The 23,558-nt window shown below is 39.2% G+C and overlaps 1 long non-coding RNA gene across 1 annotated transcript; it reads right to left on the bottom strand.

Moving 5' to 3' along the window:
• Positions 1–1,356: 1,356 nt before the first annotated feature.
• LOC113182242 (uncharacterized) lies at positions 1,357–23,534 on the bottom strand. The gene is made up of 4 exons (XR_013342374.1): positions 23,459–23,534; positions 21,208–21,336; positions 2,683–2,769; positions 1,357–2,343 (listed from the first exon to the last, which is right to left on the bottom strand). It is a non-coding gene; the product is annotated as an uncharacterized LOC113182242 (long non-coding RNA).
• Positions 23,535–23,558: the final 24 nt, after the last annotated feature.

A 23,558-nucleotide genomic window follows, 5' to 3' on the forward strand; every position in this document is an offset into this window, starting at 1 on the left:
TGGAGGCCTACCTAAGCAACTCAGCAAGACTCTCCTGAAAAATAAAAGTGGACTGGGGGTTTAGGTCAATGGCAAAGCCCGCCTGAGTTCAATCCCCAATACAAGAAAGAAAGGAAGAAGAAATTGGTAATTGCAGCTCTCGATTTCTTAATAAGAAGATTATCCTCAAGGACAACTTTTCCTGCTTCCTAAGCTAATGGATTTTCTCCTTGAAATTATATCAGGAAAGATCTGAGGGTGTAGCTCAGAGGTACAGTGCTTGCCTCAAATGCAGAAGGTAGTTGGTTTGATTTCTAGCACTGCGAAATTTTTTTTAATTATACTAAGGAAGTTTTGGCAGCTCAACCTACTGAAAGCAAGTGTGATGGTTTGGATTTGAGGTGTCCCCTGAAAAGCTCATGTTAGGTGATGCAGCAATGTTCCAAGGTGAAATGATTGGATGAGAGCTGTGATCTAATCAGTGAAATAATCTATTTGATGGAATGGAGTGGTGACTGGCTCCTTGCTCACTCTCTGTTTCCTAGCTGCCATGACCTGAGCAGCTTTCCACTGCCATGCTCTTCCATCATGATGTTCTGCCTCACCTTGAACCTAGAACAATAGATTAGCCAACCATGGGCTGAACCTGTGAAACTGTGATCCACAAATAAACATTCTCTCCTCAAAGTTGTTCTTGCCAGGTATTTTGGTCATACTAACCAAAAGCTGACCATTTTAGTCCAGTTTTCAGTCAACTAACCTACTTCTTGGGCTACACATCTTATTTGAAAACTATTAAGTGCTTTCATGTGGATCAGTTCAGCTGAGTCCATTGTTATATGCTCTTCTTTTCTGCCTGGCACTTCTAGAATTCATTTCCATATGTACTCTCAGGTCTCTGATAGTATCAATTTGCAAAATTTTGCAATACAGTAGTCATATGTCATTTGACAGGCTGAGGAATACACTGTTAGGCTATTTTATCTTTGTGCAAACATCATAGAGTGTACTTATACAAACCTAGATAGTGTTGGCCTACTTCACTCCTAGGCTGTACGACGTAACCACCATCATATATGCTCTGTGTCATTGACCACAGCATTGTTATGTAGCACAGGACTGTGTTTTTATTGTTACTGTTGTTGTTATGTTTCTGGTTTATAAACTATTTTCTCCCAAGTCAGACAAGAAACTGCTTCAGATGAGATCACTACAGGGGTTTTTAAATAATGAGAGGCTAGTCCCCTCAGACATTGAGAAAAGGGGGTATTTTGGTTGACAAAGAAAGCCTAGTGAAATTAAATATTACTTGATAATAAAAAAATAAACTCAAAGAAAAAACAGCAAATTTAATGCTTGCAACAACTTGGACAGATTTTAAGGGCGTTTTCTCAAACAGTTATATAGTGTATGCTTCCACGTACATAACATGCTCGAAATGACAAAATTACAGTGATAGAGAACATATCAGTGGTTGCCAGGGGTGAGAGTTGAGGGAAGGATGACTAATAAGGGGCAAAACACAGGGGAGTTTCTTTGTGGTAATGGGACAGTTCTATATTCTGATTGTGGTAAGAGTTATTATGATAAAATACATATGCTAAAAACACATGATTAAATTTCAGAGAACTATAAGCATACACACACCAAAAAAAAAATAAAGATGTGCATATGAAAACTGGGAAAATCTGAATAAGGTACCCGAGTAATCATAATTATACCAATGTCAGTTTCCTTGTTTTTACCAGGAACTTTGGTGTTATAAATTATCATTGGATGGAACTGGGCAAAAGGTACCTAAGAACGTTCTACCATTTTTGCAACTTATTGTAAGTTTTAAACTATTTCAAAAAAGTTAGTAGGGGAAGAAGGAGAGAATGAGGGAAGGAAGGAAGGAAGGAAGGAAGGAAGGAAGGAAGGAAGGAAGGAAGGAGAGAAGGAGACTTTTGGAGGGATGAGGAGTTCACATTTTCCAGATTCATCAGAGTCTACTCAGATGTCTTCATTCTGAATCTCAAAAAAGGCTCCAGATTTTACACAGAAGGGATTATGGATCCTGGATGATATCATGCATTGAAGGGTTAATCAATCTTGGTACTTTCCTGCTTTTCTTGGCTTCTAAACCCATATGAGATAATAATTATCCTTTTCTTTCCCCACTGCTGGGGATTGCCCTTGCCTTCCAATATAGTCACCAAGTGGAATCAAGTGCCTATGTTCATTCTTCTTTATTGCTAGAAATTTCAGCAGAATGGGCTGGGGTTATAGCTCAGTGGTAGAGCGCTCACCTTGCATGTGGAAGACACTGGGTTCAATCCTCAGCACCATATAAAAATAAAATAAAGGCATTGTGTCCATCTACAACTAAAAAGTATTTTTAAAAAAGAAAGACAAAAGAAAAGAAAAAATAAATTTCAGCAGACAGAAAATTCTTCTTTCCCAACAATCTCCACACAGGTTTCTTATGATACATTGACTCTGAATGGGTTACATAGTTATCCATGAATCAAACTCTGAAGACACAGTAAGACTGAATTTCACATGCACTCTTAAGTTGGATGTGTTATCAGCTTTCCAAGAAGCATTTGGTCTTAGTGTGGAAGCAAGAATTTCAGTGCCAAAGAAAGCAGATTTCTAAAAACTTTCAAGAAAAGCACGCTTTTAGAAGATGGATACTAATGAGCCAGGTGCGGTGGTACATACCTGTAATCCCAGCAGCTCGGAAGGCTGAGGCAGAAGGATCACAAGTTCAAAGCCAGCCTCAGCAAAAGCCTTGGTGAAACCCTGTTTCTAAAGAAAATACAAAACAGGGCTGGAGACGTGGTTCAGTGGTTAAATGTCCCTGAGTTCAATCCCCAGTACTCAAAAATAAAAAAAATAAAAATAAATGGATACTATTGATTATGTCAGAACACATCATGCAAAACCTAAACCAAGCCAGACATGGTGGCACATGCCTGTAAACCCAGCGACTCTGGGAAGATGAGGCAGGAGGATCACATGTTCAAAATCACCCTCAGCAACTGAACAAGACCCTCAACAATTTAGAAAGACCCTGTCTTAAAAATAACAAGGACTGACAATGTAGCTCAATGTAAAAGTACCTCTGTTTTCAATCCTTAATATATAAAAAAAAAAACCTACATTGAAAAGTTTGGATTCTGAAACAGAGGGAACCATCTGTAGATAGTGTCAGCCATTTGAATAAAAGCAATGTGGGTGAATAAAATAAGCACTAAAGTCAGGAGACTTTAGTTCTAACTCAGAACTGAGGCTTATTAACTCTGTAACCTTCAGCCAACACCTGATCTGCAGTTGCCTCATGTATAACACAAAGGAATGAATACTACTTACACGTATACTGGTTCTTGGCTCATTTTGCAAAAAAAAACAAAGTTTGGTGCTTGAGAAAGTCATAGCAAACATTTCTGTGTCCAAACTTGTCAGAAATTAATCATATTTTGGGGCATGTAATAATCTCTGACAGGTTCCAGTGGTGCTCTGTATATATATATATATATATATATATATATATATATAATATACACACACACACACACACACACACACACACACACACACACACACTTCTTACCTATGAGGATCTGTTTCTTTGGGAGCTGTAGCATACTTTATCATCCCAATAAATTTATACTAGTATTTCAGGTCTCACTCAGAAAATAGTACTTCTTTTCCTTTTCCCTCCTAAATTAGATTTACCAACAGCAAGAACTTGAGAGATGGTGAAGATCTCATGACATTGTAGATTTGTTTTGTTTCCCAGACTGCAGAGTTTCTCTCTTCTGTTGACATGTGATCACTCAACAAAAATTCCAGGGACTTCTTAGGTTACCAGGTATCCTTCTGAGTGCTCTCAAGCATTCCATCACAGAAAAAAAAATGTGAACTGGCAGTGAGTCCAATTAGAATTCCTAGTGCCAAATTGTACAAACTTTCTCTTCATCTCAGTTACTTCTCTACCCCCAGGATATACCATACTTACAACATTTCACTAGAATATTGTAATACAATTCAAAATCTTTCTGGTTCTGTATTCTCCAAAGATTTCTCTGGTTTATGACAGCAAGTATCATAGATAAGTAGTCTTATCCCCACTTGGTTGCCAGGCCCAGGACAGCCATTCACTCTCTATGGAATCTTAGCTGGTGAGGTATGGTAGGGGCTGCCACACTCTTCCTCTCCCCTCCCAAGAAACACTATATTTTTCTAAAGAAACTGCATCCTTTAGGGCTGGATTATGCACACCTAGCATGGGACTTCATAAGATATTTTTAAAGATTTTCTTCTATATAATTTGCTTGGATTTCTATTTCACCACACCCTCACCAACGTCTAATGCTGATCTTCACTCGTCTTACAGTTTACTTCAAGGAAATACTCCAAGGACCATCACAGCTCTTGCCAGGTTGATATCCTCTCTCATACCACAAGTCCAACAATTTGGCATCTTTGTTAAGAATGCACACATCAGGGCTGGGGTTGTGGCTTGGTGGTAGAGCACTTGCTTAGCATGTGTAAGGCACTGGGTTTGATCCTCAGCACCACATAAAAATAGATAAATAAAATAAATGTTTTTGTGTCCATCTACAACTAAAAATATTTTTTTAAAAAGAATGTACACATTGGGCTCATTTGTAAGGTGGCATTTGGTCCAGGTTGTTGACAGATAATACATATTAGTTTGAATATTCTGGTCATTATGGCACCAGATATCACCCAGATATGATAATCTAACTATAAGTTGACCCACATTCACATTAAGACCACACTCAATGATAAGTTATTTTATTTCATTTTTTTGGAAATTCTGCAGAAATCAGAACTCTTACCAAAGTTTGAACTAAAAAGGGACAGTGGGAAGGGGAGAAGGGTGGGATTGTCCAGCATGCTTGTATGTATATTTCAGAAACTTTTTAAATGTAAAAGCTGTACATTTCTGGGAAGTTCTGAATTTCTTTTGTTTTCTTTTGTCCTTCAAGCATTTTGCGGTGAGCTTCTTTTATATATAGCAAATAATTTGAAAGAATACAAAAATATGTGAAGTTCATTTAAAAAAAAAACTACAGTATAGCACTAGTACAGTACACTAAAATACTTTGATAGAAAAAAAACAATAAGGGGCCAGGGTTGTGGCTCAGTGGTACAGTCTTGCCTCGAATGCCTGAGGCCCTGGGTTTGATCCTCAGCACCACATTAAAAAAAAAATAAAAATGAAAGATATTTTTTTAAAAAACTCTTTAAAAACTAATAAAAATCCTCCATTTTAAATGCCATTCATATATACCTTGTGGATGAGAGCTATATACTTTTATATACTTTTTAGAGGAATACATTATTGAAAAAAAAAAAAAAAAAGACCACACTCAGTGTATCTTCCTCTCTTTCAGAATAGATGAAAGCCAGCATGGTTGGCACACCCCTTAACCTAGTGAGGAGGCTGAAGCAGGAGAATTACAAGCTCAAGGCCAGCCTCAGCAACTTAGCAAGGCCCTAAGCAACTTAAATGGTTTCAAAATAAAAATGGCTGGGCATTGGCTCAATGGTTAAGTGGCTCATGGTCCAATCCCCAGTACCAAAAAGAGAGAGATGGAAACCCTTGACAAGAAATGGATGTTTTACTGAAATTTTATGAAACTGGGGAAGAAGATGTACATCACACTACTTATTGTATCTTAATGATAAAATGATACAATTTCTGTTTCATTTTTGCAAATGCGCTAAGACAAATACCACCCCCACATTCCAAACTGAGTCCACCGCAGCAAGATTTGCAAGGAGGTAAACAAGAATATGCCAGGACCCTTGGATGACCTATAGGTAAGTGAAGACTGGGGGAACAAGATAGAGAGTTAAAAATCAGAGGATTTCTGTAGGGAGAGTTTGCTTTGAGGCACAGCATACTCCCATAAGAAAGGAGGAGAAAAAGGTAAGGATGATTTCCCCTGATCCCGGGGTCAGAGAGAGGTCACTTAAAGAGCTTATAGACTGAGATATATGGACTTTCACAATTTAGGAAAACCAATGGATAAATCAGATGACTCATGCCTGAAATATACAAAGAGCAATGTGCTGACTGAAGCAGCCTATGGCAGCAAAACTTTGAGTGAAGCAGGTACACTCTTAAAAGTTTCCATGAATCAAATGGCAGATGGGAAAGAGAACAAAAGTAGAGCTTGGGAAAGAGAGAGGAAGAAGCTATTGCCTTATCCTGCACAGGACTGCAGCTTGAGGAGGAAGGAAACCTCTTTAGAAACACTTTGGCAATAATCAGGGATCAAAGAGTACACTAACATGACCAGACAAGGATATGCACTCGCCTGCATGAAATATAACATTAGTGGGTGGAGGAGGTTTCCAAAAAGTTCTTTTTTTTTTTTTTTGTAGTTGTAGATGAACAGAATGCCTTTATTTTATTTGTTATGTGGTGCTGAGGCTTGACCTAGTGCCCCACAGGTGCTAGGTAAGTACTCTGCCATTGAGCCACAACCCCAGCCCCCCAAAAGTTCTTAAAAGGGTCCAGAAGACAGTCAGCTTTAGATACAAACTATGGTCAAAATAAATCAAACTAGATAAAGACCAGTCAAATAAAATTCTGTTGCTTCCTAATCTCTCCTCTCTCCCTCATTTTAACCCATGAAGAGTCAGAAGTAGCCTGGTGAATGATAGATGTGGAATAGAGGCACTACATGGAATATCAAGAACTCTAAGCTATCTTTTCTGCAATAGGTTTCCAGTTCACCAGGTGAAGCTAGAGGGAGAGGAGAAAATTCAGCTTTTAACCAATCTTGAAATTTAAAAAAAAAAATTGTACTGGACTTGGACTTCTGTTTGTCTTATTGTTTTGTTTTTTGTTAAACTGGAAATTGAATCCAGTATCTTGCAACATCTTAGGCAAGTGTTGTATGTACCACTGAATTACATCCCTGGCTCTTTTTATTTTATTTTGAGGCAGATTCTGGCTACGTTGGTCAGGGTGACCTTGAACTTACAGTTCTCTTGCCTCAACCTCTAAAGTAGCTAGGATTATACAAACATGCACTTCCACACCCTGTTTATTTGTTTTAAGAGACAGGAGTCTCACTATGTTGCCCAGGCTGGCCTCAAACGCCTGGGTTCAAGCATTCCTCCTGCCTCCAGTTCCCAAGGATCTGGGAATTATCGTTGTCACACACCATTTTGCCTGGCTGTCAGTATTTTTAAAAATATGTTTTGGAAGCTTGGAAAAGAAATGTGAGGTGAAGAAAGGAAAAGATGACAACCAAAACAGATCTAGAGGACATAGGCTAGAGAAGTCCCTGGAGACCTTGGAAAGAATGATTTCAGAAGCCCTTATGGTGACACAAATCAGACTATAATAAAAGATTGAAGAGTGGATGGGCTTTTTTCACCAAGATGGCACCAAAAGCTAAGAAGGAAGCTCCTGCCCCTCCTGAAGTTGCAGCCACTGCAAAAGCTTTGAAGGTCAAGAAGGCAGTATTGAAAAACATTCACACACACACACACAAAAAGAAGATCCACATGTCATCTAACTTCTGGTGGCCCAAGACACAGCAGCTCCAAAGGCAGCCCACATATCCTCAGAAAAACGCCCCCAGCAGAAACAAGCTTGACTATTATGCCATCATCAAGTTCCCCCTAACCACTGAGCTGGCCACGAAGAAGATTGAAGACAACACCACACTAGTGTTCATTGTGGATGTCAAGGCAAACATCAGATCAAACAGGCTGTAATGAAGCTTTATGACACTGATAACTTATAAACAACAGTAATATATTTCTCACAATTCTGGAGGCTGGGAAGTCCAAGATCAAGATACTAGTGGGTTTGGTGCCCTGTGAGGGTATAGACTGCTATGGTCAGAATATTTGTTCCTGAAATATTTACAAATTGAAACTTAAACATCAGTGAGAGCACTAAGAGGTGGGCCCTTTAGGTGATAAGGTGATGAGGATTTCACCTTCATGAATGGAACTGATGCCCTTAGAAGGGAGGTTTGAGGGAGCCCTTTTGTATCTTGCCAAGTCTTTCATCAGACATGAATCTACTGGCATCTTCATGTTGGACTTTCCAGACAACATGAGTAAATTTCTACTGTTTATAAACTACCCAGACTTGGGCATTTTGTTAGAGCAGTCCATACGGAGTAAGACGCCATCTCCCTCCCTAACCAAGCCCTAATTTTGTTGAAGGAATCCACTTTCCTATTAAAAGCTATCTTTGTCAAAGTCCTATGGAGGTGGTGTGGCCATGAGACTTAGTTCTGTATAATGAGAAGAAAGAGATTTCTTCTTAAAAGGGAAATAGTCTCTTCTTCCCCCTGTCCTTTTGTGCCTTATACCCGGCTTAAAAGCAGTTGAAATGACTGGGAAAGTAATAAAAACATTCACAAGAGCCCCACATGACACAGCAGAAAGCAGCAGCCTGGGACACTGAAGGCATTTTTTAAGCTGCTGTTACAACTTGCCTTCAGACTTTTTGTCACATGAAAGAAAAATAAAGGGCCCCTATCTTGATTAAGCCCCGTGTGTAAACTGTATGCAATATCTATCTGCCATACCACTCTTTAAAGGTATTTAGCTTTGACATGGAGGCCAAATAGACCAGTAACTACAAGCAGACTTGTGATTAGGGTTAGATTTGTAAGACAGGGTAGACTCGAATTTGTTTAATTACTGATAAGAGCAAGCCAGGGTAGGTAGAGAGAAAGATAAGCAGACGGGCAGATACAAGAAGGTACCAGAGAATGGAAATGGAATGACGGTCATATTGATGTTTTTTTTTTTTTTTTTTTTTTTTTTTTTTTTTCCTAACAGACTACCACAAACCTGGTGACTTAAAATAACACTGTTTGTTATGTCTCGGTCTCTATGGGTTGGGACTTCAGAAACAGCTTAGCAGGGTCCTCTGCTCAGGGATCTCACAAAGCTTCAGTCAAGGGGTTGGCCATGACTGTAGTCTAATGTGAGGTTCAGAGCTTGTGGTTGTTCAGAAAATTCATTTCTTGCCATTGTAGAACTTGTGGCAGCTAGATTTTTGCAAGGCCCACAGATCAAAAAACAAAACAAAACAAAGTCTCTGACTTCTATCTCTGATCTCTGGATAATCTTTTAAAAGGTTCACCTGATGAGATAAGGTCTGCCCAAGATAGTCTCCCTTTTGGTAACTCAGAGTCTACTGATCAGAGACCATAATTACATCTGCAAAAATCCCTTTACCTTTGCCATGTAAAATAATACAATCAGCCAGGCGCAGTGGGGCACACCTAATCCCAGGGGCTTAGGAGGCTGAGGCAGGAGGATCTCAAGTTCAAAGCCAGCCTCAGCAAAAGCAAGGCACTAAGCAATTCAGTAAGATCCTGCCTCTAAATAAAATACAAAATAAGCTGGAGATGTGGATCACTGGTTGAATGCCCTCTCACCCACGTCCTGTGTGAGCAATGGAATTTGGGGTTCCTCTGCGTGAAGTAAACTAGCTGCCAAATAAGGCTAAGAAAAAGAAGGCAATGAAAAGACCACACGACTCAGAAGTAATTTTGAAAAGCAGGGCAGGAGGGCTCTACCACCTTAGGGGTCCACCTTTCACACTAGAAAGAGAGAGCTAACCCACGTTTGCTTTATTATATATGGGAGAAACTTCAAAGGTATTCCATAGAATGTTCTTCTGCCAAATAAGGTAGGAGGTGGGCAGTCCAGGCCCAATGGGTCATGCCTAATTCCGGAGCTACAAGAGCTGCCTTCCTAGCCCAGCAAAGACTGAAGTCACGTGCACTGTGTAATCCATTAAGTGGGAGGGGCCACAAAAGAGTGTGCAATGCCAGACCAAAATCTCCTTGGCTCAAGGCTGAGTGAAGACGCTAAGTAGCTCAGGAGTGGCTTCCCACAATGCCCCTGAGTTCAGTCCCCCAAATACAACCATAGGAGTGACAGCTCATCATATTCACATAGACTGCCCACACTCAGGGCGTTGTGTACATCAGGGGATGAAACTTGGTGTATGTGGGGGGGGGTGCATCTTAGAATTCTTCCTACCACAGTTTGTGAGCTTTGGATAGGAAAGGACATCATCTTCACCTGCATTTTGGGTCTCATTGTCCTCTTCCTTTTCAAAGAACATACCCTATCTGTCACACTGTACGCATATCAAGTGTGTTTGGAAGTACATGACCACAAGCAACTATTCTCTTTCCTGTTTTATTTCCCCATCTTAAATGAGTGGCTTCTTTTAAGAACTGATTGCAGCACATCCTTGCAGTGTTTCACATGACCACTCCACACTTGTCTACTATGGTTCCATTTACTTGTAAACAAGCTATTTAGGAATTAGCAAGACAGGGTGTTTTCACAGATGTCAAGGTGGCCCAAAATATCTCTTTCCAACTATGTATGATCAGAAAGCTGCATCACTGCATGAAGAAGAAATAAAAGAATTATACTGCAGTACTATTAAGATAATTTTGATCTCACAGTCATTGCATTGAGAATCTAATGTAATCATTTTTCCCTTTCTCCCTTCCTTCCTGTCTATCTTACACAAAATATGTCTTTGGTTTTCTCCTAGAGAAACAGAAAAAAGCAGCATTAGCTTTATGTTCCTCCAATTGGGCTATCATCTGTAAATTAATCCCTTTCACAGGAAGATATTCCCAAATGACTCCAGTTACCTTGGAGGAAGCAGGGATAATTTATCTCCCTATTATGGATACGACTTGACTCCCATACCCTGAATCTAACAAACACAAATTGATGTTGATGGAAGCTGTAAGCAGATTTCTACTCAAGACTCCAGGGATGAGTCTAACTATACAAATTGAGAATAGGGAGTGGGGACTGGGGCCACAAACTCATCTGCCATTGACCACTCCATAAGCCTTAAGGAATTCAACTTGCTTCTTTCCTACGCCTCCTCAGGGGGACTTCCATGTGCATTACTTCATTCTAACATGACTTCTTTTTGCCTTCATTTGGTAGTGAGAGAGATCAGGGATTGAACCCAGGGAGCTTAACCACTAAGCCACATCCCGACCCTCTTATTTATTTATTTAAGTTTTTTATCTGGAGACAGGGTCTCACTAAGTTGCTGAGGCTGACTTTAAACTTGTGATCCTCCTGCCTCAGCATCCCAAGATACTGGTATTACAGTCATGTGCCACCACACCCAGCTGGAACTACAATATATTTTTAATTGAATGTTACCCAAATTTATTTTGGTCATTAATTGTATTTCTTGTGATTTCTGTTTTTTTTTTTTCTGATACAATTTTTTATTTGTTCTAATTAGTTATACATGACAGTAGAATGCTTTTAGACACATTGTACACAAATGGAGCACAACTTCTTATTCCTCTGGCTGTACATGGTGCAGAGTCACTCCAGTAGTGTAATCATATATGAATATAGGATAATAATGTCCATCTCATTCCACCGTCCTTCCCATCTCCACAGCCCCTCACTCCCCTCTGCACAATCCAAAATTCCTTCATTCTTCCCTACCCACACTCCCACTATGGATTAGCATCCGCTTATCAGAGAAAACATTCAGCCTTTGGTTTTTTGGGATTGGCTAATGCCTTGTGATTTCTATTTCTGTAATTCTCCCTATAAACCACTCTGTCCTCTGCCTGATTTCTGCTGCTGATTTGCCCTAGATATGAGGAGGGTGAAGATATAGAATGTGTCCTATTGCAGGTAGAATTTTTCTTCATTCAAAATTAAAGTTAAAAAAACTCAAGTATTGCTAATTCCTCCTATAAACAATCAAGAATCCACACAAAAGGGTTATACTATGGATTCAAGTTTAACTTACTATTTATACACAGAAAATTACAGAAATAATTGTAGATATGAATATGTTCATGAGTTAGTATATGTACATATGTTACTTAACTCTGTTGACTGAAAGAGACTAACAGTAATGATACCCTAATTGCAATAGATATACCCTGTGCTCAGACTTGCTTTTTTTTTTTTTTTATCCATTTGGTACTGGGAATTGAACCCAGGGGTGCTTAACCATTAGGCACATCCAAAGTCCTTTTTACATTTATTTATTTATTGTTGGCTTTTTAAATATATTTTCATTTGTTCTAATTAGTTATACATGACAGTAGAATGCATTTTTAAATATGTTTTAGTTGTTCATAGACCTTTATTTAATTTATTTATTCATATGTGGTGCTGAGAATTGAACCCAGTGCCTCACACATGCTAGGCAAGCACTCTACCACTGAGCCACAACCCCAGCCCCAGTAGAATGCGTTTTGACACATCATACATAAATTAAATATAATTCTCATTTTTCAGCTGTACATGATGTAGAGTTATATGTCATGTAATCATGTTTGCACATAGGATAATAATGGATTTTATTTTTTTGAGACAGGGACACAGTAAGTTGCTTAGGACCTTGTTAAGTTGCTGAGGCTGGATTTGAACTTGCAATTTCCCTGCCTCAGGCTCCCCAGTTACTGGGATTACCAGCATGTGTCACCACACCTGGCTCAGATCTTGGTTTCTTTTTTTTTTTTAAGAGAGAGAGAGAGAGAGAGAGAATTTTTAATATTTATTTTTTAGTTTTCGGCAGACCCAACATCTTTGTTTGTATGTGGTGCTGAGGATCGAACCCCGGCCGCACGCATGCCAGGCAAGCATGCCACCGCTTGAGCCACATCCCCAGCCCTCAGATCTTGGTTTCTAATGCCATCTCTCATTAAAGGAATAGGGCTTCTAGAGAAAGGACTACTTCTAGACCCAGGACAGGGGAAATACAAAACAAACCTAGAGACCTGTAATACCAGAAAATAAGGAAGTACTCAAAGAAATAAAGGACGAGGGTATGTCAAAGGGGCCAGGAACCAACATGAAAGAGCTTCTGTTGGCCAAAGCTGGAAGAATTTGAGAAATAAAATAATATAATTTTGGACTATAATCCAACTATAAAGTAAATATACACATGTTCATATTGATATAAATAAATGATTTAGTAAATATGTAGGGACACAATACATTTCTTACAAATTACAAATAATATATTTAGGCACTCCCTCCACTAGGAGGTGATATATGATTTCTACTACCTTCCTCATAAAAGTGAGCTAGACTGTGATTCTTCCAAATAATAACTTTCCTGTAGAGAAACCTGGCGAACACTTTTGAAGGATAACATCACCAGTGATACCATGTGGCTAATGTGTATCCCCTAATATGACATGATAAGAAGGGTACTTCATCTTTGTGGTACTCTTCGCAAAAACCTATAACCTCTCAAGTCATGAGAAAAAACATCAGACAAATCCAACTTGAGAAGCATTCTACAGGATACCTGACCAGTTCTCCTCAAGCGTGTAAAGTTATAAAAATAAGGGAAGACAGCGAAACTGTCACAAACCCATGGAGACTAGGGAAAAATGACTCTAAATGGAAGGTGACACCCTGGATCGGATCCTAAGATCAAAAGAGGACATGAATAGAAAAACTAGTGAAATCCAAACAAATCTGGAGTTTAGTTAATAATTAATGGGCCAATATTAGCTTCTTAGTTTTGACAAATATACCATAGTAATATAAGATATTAATGAGGATAAGAGGGTGAGGGGTGAACTCTGTATTATCTTTGCAGATTTTCTATAAACTTAAAATTATTCCAAGGTTAAAAGCTATTTAAAACATATTTTTAAAAATAGTTTTACTCTAGGTCTGGGGTTGTGGCTCAGTGGAAGAGTGCTTGCCTTGTATGCATAAGGCCCTGAGTTCAATCCCTAGCAACACAAACACACACACACAAAAACAAAAACAGAAACAAAAGTTATACTTTAGGGTTGGGGTTATGGCTCAGTGGTAGCACATGTGAGGCCCTGGGTTTGATTCTCAGTACCCACATATAAATAAATAAAATAAAGGTCTATTGACAATTTAAAAAATTACAAGAAAAAACAAACAGTTATACTCTAGCTGAGTACACTGGGGTGCATGCCTATAATTCCAGTGACTTGGGAAGCTGAAGCAAGGGGATCGAAAGTTTGAGGTCAGCCTCAGCCATTTAGACCCTCGGGAACTTAGCAAGACACTATATCAAAATAAAAAATTAAAAAGGGCTAGGAATATAGTCCAGTGGTAAAGCACCCTGGGCTCAATTTCCAGTACCAAAGAATTAAAAAAAAAAAAATTTCCAGCCCCACCCACAATGTACACTTTTTTTTTTTTTTTTTTTTTTTTTTTTGTGCTGGGGATCAAAATCAGGGCATAGCACCCTACAGTTTCAGTATAAAGTCCACTGGACAATGATTACTGGCATACACTCATAGTTACTTCTCCAGATTTCTGAGTTTCTCCCTTCACAGCTTGACATTTTCCCTAAGAAATTTCCCTTGGCACACACATTTCTCTTTTCCCCAAAATTATATTGGATCTCATCCCAGTCACAAAGAAACTATGATTAAAATCATTTTTAAGCTTTTTCTTCTTTAATATATATATATATATATATATATATATATATATATATATATATATATATATATTTTAATTGTAGGTAGACATATATTTTTATTTTATTTATAGTGGTGCTGAGGATTGAACCCAGGGCCTCACGTGTGCTAGGCAAGCGCCCCACCACTGAGCCACAACCCCATCCCAAGCTTTTTCTTTTATTACATGATTTGTAGGGGTGAGGATTAAACTCAATGTCTCACTCATGGAGCTCTACCATTGAACTACACTGCTGGTCCTTACATAGTATTTGTAACTTAGACAAATGTACAGAGACTGATACAACAAATGTGCCTGTCACTTAGCTGAAACAGTCTTGTTTTATCTCAACCCACACCCACTGCCCACTGGATTATTTTGAAGCATATCTCAGGGATAATTTCAGTAGTGAATCTATAATAATCCCTCTAAAAGGTAAGTACTCTTTTTAAAAAAGCATAAACATGATAGTATTATACAATATTATCCCAAATATCCAATCCATCTTCACATTTTCCTTATTTTCTCAAGTCATTTTTTCTGGTGGTAGCGGGGGACCAGGGATTAAATTCAGGGGCACTCAATCTCTGAGCTATATCCCCAGCCCAATTTTGTAGTTTATTAGAGACAGGGTCTCACTGAGTTGCTTAGCACCTCACTGTTGCTGAGGCTGACTTTGAACTCACAATCCTGACTCAGCCTCCTGAACTGCAGGGATTATAGGCATGTACCACCGTGCCCAGCTAATTGTCATTTTTTTTTTTTTTAAAGATTGGTGTGTTGAATCAGAATCCAAACATGAGTCACAATGTGTTGACTGGTCTCTCAATTTATGGGTTTTTCTTCCCTCTTTTTTTTTAATCCTTTAAAAATAATATATTGAATAAACCAGATTGTTTGACTGATGGAATTTCCCCTATTCTGGAATTTTCTAATCACATCTCTGAGTGTTGTTGAACATATTTCTCTGTCTCGAATATTTCTATAAAATGGTAATTTGATCTAGAGACTTGAGCACTTTTTTTGGCAGAGTTTTTTTGTTTGTTTTTCAGGAATGAAATCCAAACATAGGTGATGATGTATATTTCCTATTTTAATCATCTTGGAGTTCACTTAATTTCTGGATGACTTTTTTCTTTTAAAAATTTTTTTTGGTACTGAGGATAGAACCCAGGAGCACTTTACCACTGAGCTACATTCCCAGTCATTTTTATGTTTTATTTTGTGACAGGGTCTCACTACTTTGCTGAGAGGATCGTGCTAAATTGCTGAGGCTGGCCTTGCGCTCACAATTTTCCTGTCTCAGCCTCCCAAATTGTTGGGATTATAGGAGTGTGTCACTGCACTCAGTTGGATGATTATGATATTTTTAGTGGAGCCGGGGTACTGGGGATTGAACTCAGGGAAACTCAACCACTAAGCCACATCCCCAAACCCTTTTTTGTATTTTATTTAGAGACAAGGTCTCAATGAGTTGCTTAGCGCCTCGCCTTGCTGAAGCTGCCTTTGAACTTGAGATCCTCCTGCCTGAGCCTCCTGAGCTGCTAGGATTACAAGCACTGCACCTAACTATTATGAATTTTTGGTATTTAAGTTGATCAAAAGAATTGTCCTAGCCAGAGAAATCAGACAGATGAAAGAAACTAAAGGGATACGGATAGGAAAAGAAGAACTCAAATTATCACTATTTACAGACAATATGATTCTATTGACCCAAAACATTCCACCAGAAATATCCTAGAACTAATAAATGAATTCAGCAAAGTAGCTGGATATAAAATCAACACCCATATATCAAAGGCATTTCTGTACATCAGTGACAAAACCTTAGAGAAACGGTGAAAGACCTCTACAATGAAAACTACAGAATGCTAAATAAAAAAATTAAAGGAGACCTTAGAACATGAAAAGATCTACCTGGTTCTTGGATAGGCAGAATTAATATTGTCAAAATGACCATACTACCAAAAGCATTGTACAGATTCAATGCAATTCCAATCAAAATCACAATGACATTTCTCATAGAAATAGAAAAAACAATCAGGAAATTCATCTGAAAATATGAGAGACCCAGAATAGCCAAAGCAATCCTTAGCAAGAAGAGTGAAGCAGGTGGCATCACTATTCCAGACCTTAAACTATACTACAGAGCAATAGTGACAAAACAGCATGGTATTGTCAACCTGGTCCATTCATAATCAATTTTCCTATCTGCTTTTATGGTCTAGGAATTTGATTATTAAAGGCTGAAAAATAATGATACTCTGTTTCTGCCATTTTTTTCATTTTTTTAGCTAGAATTCTCTCAGGGCTATTTGGTTATCCTAAGATATGGCTGTCACAGGAAAGTTTGATACAAGACAGAAAAATGCTGGCTTCTTTCCCTTTACTTAGTACTTCTCAGACTAATGAACAGGTGCCCTGCTATCTTCCAAAAGTGAATGAATTTTTCTCCAAAATTTACAAATCTTTGTATTAAAATTATTTATCTTAAAATTTATTGTGCAGTATTGGGGGTTGAACCCAGGGGTCTCACATGTGTTAGGTGAGCACTCTCTACTATAAATCCTTATTTTTAAGAAAATGTTTTATTGGGCTGGGGATGTGGCTCAAGTGGTAGCATGCTTGCCTGGCATTCGTGCGGCCCGGGTTCGATCCTTAGCATCACATACAAACAAAGATGTTGTGTCTGCCGAGAACTAAAAAATAAATATTTAGATGTTGTGTCTGCCGAGAACTAAAAAATAAATATTAAAAAATTCTCTCTCTCTCTCTTTAAAAAAAAAGAAAGAAAATTTTTTATTATGCTGGGTGTGGTGGTACACATCTGCAATCCCAGTGACTTGGGAGGCTGAGGCAGAAGGATCATGCTGAGGGCCATTACCAAGTAGGTATGACGCATCGTAATCCTTGCCAGTGTACCCCATGTTAAATGGACTTGCCTTGGAAATTTGCTGCGACCTTGCTTGTGTGCTTTAGTAAAATGACCCTGCTCAAGGTGATCGAGGGTGGATCCAGGCTTGAGGAAGTATCCTGCAGGTTTGAGGAAGTATCCCGGTCCTTGGGTTTAAGGCGTTTCCCGGTTTAAGAATATGGGTTTTAGGGAAGTTGAGGTTGAAGATTATTGCTGCTGGGATTAGGGTGTTCCTGCGGCTTGTTGAGTTCTCGTGAGAAAAAATGGGATTTGGAAAAAGCCTCGTGGAGTAGGATTTGGGATCGGATATTGGAATTGCCCCTGAACATGTGTGGAGGCTGGTGTGAGATCGGGAATAAAGAATTGCTGTTTGAACCTACAAAGCTGTGTGGTGGCTCCAGATTTTGTGCCCAGCTGAGACATCAGCAAATCCCATTTTTTCTCACGAGAACTCAACAAGCCACAGGAACACCCTAATCCCAGCAGCAATAATCTTCAACCTCAACTTCCCTAAAACCCATATTCTTAAACCGGGAAACGCCTTAAACCCAAGGACCGGGATACTTCCTCAAACCTGCAGGATACTTCCTCAAACCTGGATCCACCCTCGATCACCTTGAGCAGGGTCATTTTACTAAAGCACACAAGCAAGGTCGCAGCAAATTTCCAAGGCAAGTCCATTTAACATGGGGTACACTGGCAAGGATTACGATGCGTCATACCTACTTGGTAATGGCCCTCAGCAGGATCACAAGTTCAACGCCAGCCTCAACAATTTATCAAGACCCTGTCTCAAAAATAAAAAGGGATGGAGATGTAGCTCAGTGGTAGAGTACCCCTGGGTTCAATCTCCAATACTGTAAAAAAAAAAAAAAGACCTGTTTATTCTGAAAAATATAATATTTGGGCTGCTATTATAAATGGTGTAAACATAAATTCTTAATTTGAGACAGTCCTGAAGTTTTCCCTCTGAACCCTTCATTAGTGACAAAAATATCAAGGGAGATCTATTAGAAATGAGAAATTATAGGGGCTGGAGTTGTGGCTCAGTGGTAGAGTGCTTGCCTAGCATGTGTGAGGCACTGGGTTTGATTCTCAGCAACACATAAAAAAATAAATAAAGGGCCACTAACAACTAATAAAATTTTTTTAAAGAAATGAGAAATTATAAGTCAGTACTTCTCAAACTATCTGTATTAAAGGGTCTGCTTTAAATATTTAATATAAATATTTAATTTTTTATATTAAATATTATTTATATTATTAATATAATATTTAATGTTATATTAAATATTGAGGGTTAATTAATAAAAATCAATTACTGATTCATAATTCCATATAGTTTTGTGTTTACTAACACCAAGGAAGATGACTAGATGAACTGTCTTACTAGTACCTTAACCAAGATAATTGGCCCTAGTTTTAGTTGACTATTGGTGCCTAAGAAGCCATCCAAAATTTAGTGACTTGAATAACGCATGATGGCATGATTATCCCTGAGTTTTATAGGTTGGCTGGGTAACTCAAGCAGTTCTTGCTTGAGTCCCTTGTACAGTTGCAGTCAGATGATATCTAGGGTCAGAGTCATCTACAACTTGGGCTGGACTGGACATGCAAGAGGCTTTTCTTTTCTTTTTTTGTACTGGGGTTTGAACCCAGAGGCGAGACCAATGAGCTACTTCCCCAGTCCTTTTTAATTTGTTTTATTTTGAGTTGTTTAGGGCCTCGCTACATTGCTGAAGCTGGCCTCTAACTTGCAATCTTTTGCCTCAGCTTCCTGAGTCATTGGGATTATAGGTATGTGCCACCATTCCTGGCCCATGAAGGATTCCTTACTCACATGTCTGGCACTTCATCTGGGTTAGCAGGAACATCTGGGAGCTGACCAGGTATTTCTCTTAATACATGCAGTCTCTCCCTGGGATGAGCTTGGGCTCCTCACAGCATGATGATCTCAGAGTAGTAGGACTTCTCATGGCATTCCATTTCCCCAAAGTGCATGTTTCAAAAAACTATGTTAGAAACGGTATGATTTTTTTTTTCTTTTGGTGGTACTGGGAATTGACCCAGGGTCTTGCACATGCTAGGCAAGTATTCTCCACTAAATTGCATAGCCAGCCTTTTTAAATTTTATTTTAGAAAAGATCTTGCTAAGTTGTCCAAGCTGACCTCAAACTCATAATCCTCCTGCATCAGCCTCCTGAATAGCTGAAATTATGGCCTGTGCCACTGTGATGGCTCAGCTCAGATATTTCTTACCCCAGAGAGCTGTGTAGATTCCCAGTTTTTGGCACCTGGCTTCTCTGTGCATGGATATGGGCTGTATTCATCTTTTCCAGAATAAAAAGGAATGTTCTATTAGCATCCTGCTATCCTGGGCAAAGCCATAGCTACATACAATTCTACATCATAGCTCTGTTTTTACTTCTCTTAAATTGTTTCTCCAAAGGCTGGGGATGTAGCTCACTGGGAGAGTACATGCTTAGCAGGAGGATTTAATCCCTAGCATCAAAAATAAATAAACAAAAATCTCCAGATACTTCATGAATTTCCTCTATAATCAAAAAACAATGTTTGTGGGATTACTAGGAAAGTGAAATCACATAGATGGCTAGTATTAGACTTTAATCTATCTTATTACTTACAATATATTTTGTTTAGTGTGCTCATGAGAATTCCACTAATGAACCCTTACCAGCACAGATCCTGTTGCAACACCTAGCCAATAAATGGACACATTCCTTAAAGGTTTATAAGATTAAAGCTAAGATTATTTTCGTGGTTTAGCTTTCAATCTTTTTTTTTTTTTTTTTTTTTTTTGATACTGGGGATTAAACCAATGAGCACTTTAGCCCTAAGCTACTTTTTTTTTTTTTTTTTTTTTTTTTTTGAGACAGGGCCTCACTAAATTGCTAAGGCTGACCTTGAACTTTCAATCCTCCTGCTTCAACCTCCAGAGTGCTAGAATTACAAGCATGTGCCTAGTTTAGCTTTCAATTTTGAAACAATAGTAACTAATAAAGTTCTGTTTACTATTTTTTGCAAATACTATATTAATAGTAACTTGATACAATTTGGGGGGTACTAAGGATTTAATCAAGGGGTGCTTTACCACTGAGCCACATCCCCAGCCCTTTTAATTTAATTTTATTTTTTTGAGACAGGTCTCTCTAAGTTGCTTAGGGGCTTGTTGCTGAGGCTGCCTTGAATTTGCAATCCTCCAGCCTCAGTCTCCAGAGTCACTGGAATTACAGGAAGGCTCCACTGCACCTGGCTCACACAAGACACTGAATAAGCACATGTGAATCAAGGAGGCAGATGTCACAGGGAAACCCATTTTAGCAAGAAACAGAAACATAAGTATAAGGGATTCAGAGCAGAATCCAGGGCCTAGTGTAACTAGTGTGGATGCCAAAAACCACGGAGTGGAGCCCAGAAGAGGCAGGAGTATTGTCATCATAAGACCAGGTCCACAACTTTTTAAGGCATTGTTCTTAACTTCCAAGCCTGGTTTTCTGGACCCTCTAGAGATTCCATCAGCTACCAAATGCCATTATAATAAATTTTATTTTCTACTTATGCCCCCAATTGGTTTTTGGTGCTTGTTACTAAGAGCCCTGTGCTACTATTGCAGCTGATTCCTACCCCAGCCTTTAGATTTTCTATTTTGAGACAGGGTCTTGCTAAGTTGCTTAGGGCCTCACTAAGTTGCTGAGGCTGGCCTCAAACTAGCAATTGTCCTGTGTCAGCCTCGCGAGCTACTGGGATTACAAGCATACACTATGGTGCCTAGCTCCAGTCATTACATTTAATTCAATGTAAGTACTTACTCCTCTGTGGGAGGCCATCCTCCCACGCGATTTGAGTTACCTCTCTGGCTGGGTGAGAGGTGCTTAAACACAGCTGTGTTAGAGCTTGATCTCTTATTCTTCATTGGATCCTCAGTGCCTTGTAAGCACCTAAAAAGAAACTAGTTGAGTGAGTGAATGAAACTCTCTGAGCTCTCATTTTTTCATCTAACAGGGAAAAAAAAAAAAGACATCTTCCATCTCAACCATCTTATCTTATAGACAAGAAACTGAGACCCCAAGAAGGCAGATGGTTTTCCAAAGTTTGGTGAATGAGTGAGGAATTGTTTTTAATTCCCAGGTCAGGGGGCTGGGGATGTGGCTCAAGTGGTAGCGCGCTCGCCTGGCATGCGTGCGGCCCAGGTTCGATCCTCAGCACCACTTACCAACAAAGATGTTGTGTCCGCCGAGAACTAAAATAAATAAATAAATATTAAAAATTCTCTCTCTCTCACTCTCTCTCCTCTCACTCTCTCTTAAAAAAAAAAAAAATTCCCAGGTCAGCAAACTTTCAACACACCATGATGCCTATGAAATATTGCTGTGGAATGTTTGTGCCCCTTCCCAAATTAATATATTGAAGTCCTAACTCCCAACATGATGGTTTTATAAGGTAGGTCCTTGGCAGGTTAATTGAGTTTAGATGAGCCCATGGGGGTGCAGCCCCTATGCTGGGGGGATTAGTGCCCCTATAAAGAGGAAAAGACACCAGAACTTCCTCTCTTCATCATGGTAAGGGGAAGGAAGCCATCTGCAAGGCAAGAGGGCTCTCCTGAGAATCGGATCATGCTGCTGCCCTAATATCAGACTTCCAGCCTCTAGAAGAATGAGAAATAAATGTCTGTTTGTGTCTAGTATTTTGTTATAGCAGCCAGACCAAGACAATTTTATGATTTTTTAAAAATTTTAAACTTAAGAAATATGCATTTATTGGTAGGTAGAGCAGAAATCAGGTGCACAGAGCAGAAATCAAGTGCAGGCAATATAAAGAATGTTGCATGTAAAGTGTCAGGGATGGCAACCAGTGTGGTGGCACTTGTGTTAGGTGTGTGTGCTCAGGCATGAGTCAAGGAGTGAGAATTACTAATACATACATTATTTTATTTAGTCATCTCAGTAACTCTATAAAGTAGAAATTAATATTTTATAGGTTTAAGAGAAAAAAATAGGCTCAGTAAAATAATTAAATTATCCTGGGTACTGGCAACAATCAAAGCCAATGTTAGCTAGCTCATGTTATTTCCCTATACTAAGGTGTATCATTAATCTACTATTCTACTATGGTTGACAATTGAATATTTCGGAAATAGTAGACATGATTTTGAATGACAAGTCTGAGATAATAGATATGACAAGTGTCTGAGATAATAGATATGCCAATTAACCTGAGCTACATTTTATGTATATGTATTGAACCTAGAGTTGTATTTGACTCCCAGGTCTGCATACTTTCTATAAACCATGATGGCAATCATGGCCTGGTGGTGCTGACCTGTAATCCCAGCTACTCAGGAGGCTGAGGCAGGATTCCCAAGTTCCAGGCCAGCCTCAGGAACTATTTGACAATTCTGTGATATTTTTCATAGTCTATTCCTGCCCTTACCTTCTTTAATTTGCCTGTTGAAATCTCGCCACCTTTGTCACTTCTGAAAGGGAGGAGTTCATAATGACAGATTGTTAAATCTTATAACACTTTCATATGCCTTTAAATATTCTCTGACCTTTGTCGTGTTGCCATAAATTAGCCGTAGGAGAACCTACTTCAGTTTCCTGTCTGCACATTAGGTAATCGGTGTGAATTTCCCATACATCTCTAAGTGCAAAGCATTAAGGAACCACAAATAAGCTTTTGACATTTATTGAATCCTACTTCCTATTTTTGACCTTTTCACTTATGTTCAAGAACCACTTCTCATTTAACTCATTTAGCTATTAAAAAGAGTGACGAGAGATTTAAAGTCAAGTGTGAGCGTCCTTGCTGGTGAATGTTCGTAGGATTGGTGGTTTTTTTTTTTTTTCTTCTCCCTTTTGACAGTTGAGGGCAACCTAACTCCTGCGGATGTAGGCTTCCTTCACTACCTAGGGCAGTCTCCGCTTCTGCACGCTTCCCGTTCACAGCAAACCGCTAGTTTACCAAGACCCGCGCGGCATCGGTCAAGGTCACCCGAGCAGGTGCCCGCCCCCGACCTGAAGCAACGCGGCCAGCCCGTTTCCTTCTGGCAAGTAGGCTCACCTGCGCTCTCCCCATTCTAGGGGCTGCCCCGGCGGCCAGCGACCGAGCCGGGAGACCCCGGTCCGCCCGCCCTCGGGCTGGGCTGGGCACCGCGCCTCTG

This window comes from Urocitellus parryii, chromosome 13, assembly GCF_045843805.1.
Source record: "Urocitellus parryii isolate mUroPar1 chromosome 13, mUroPar1.hap1, whole genome shotgun sequence".
Classification (NCBI taxonomy): domain Eukaryota; kingdom Metazoa; phylum Chordata; class Mammalia; order Rodentia; family Sciuridae; genus Urocitellus; species Urocitellus parryii.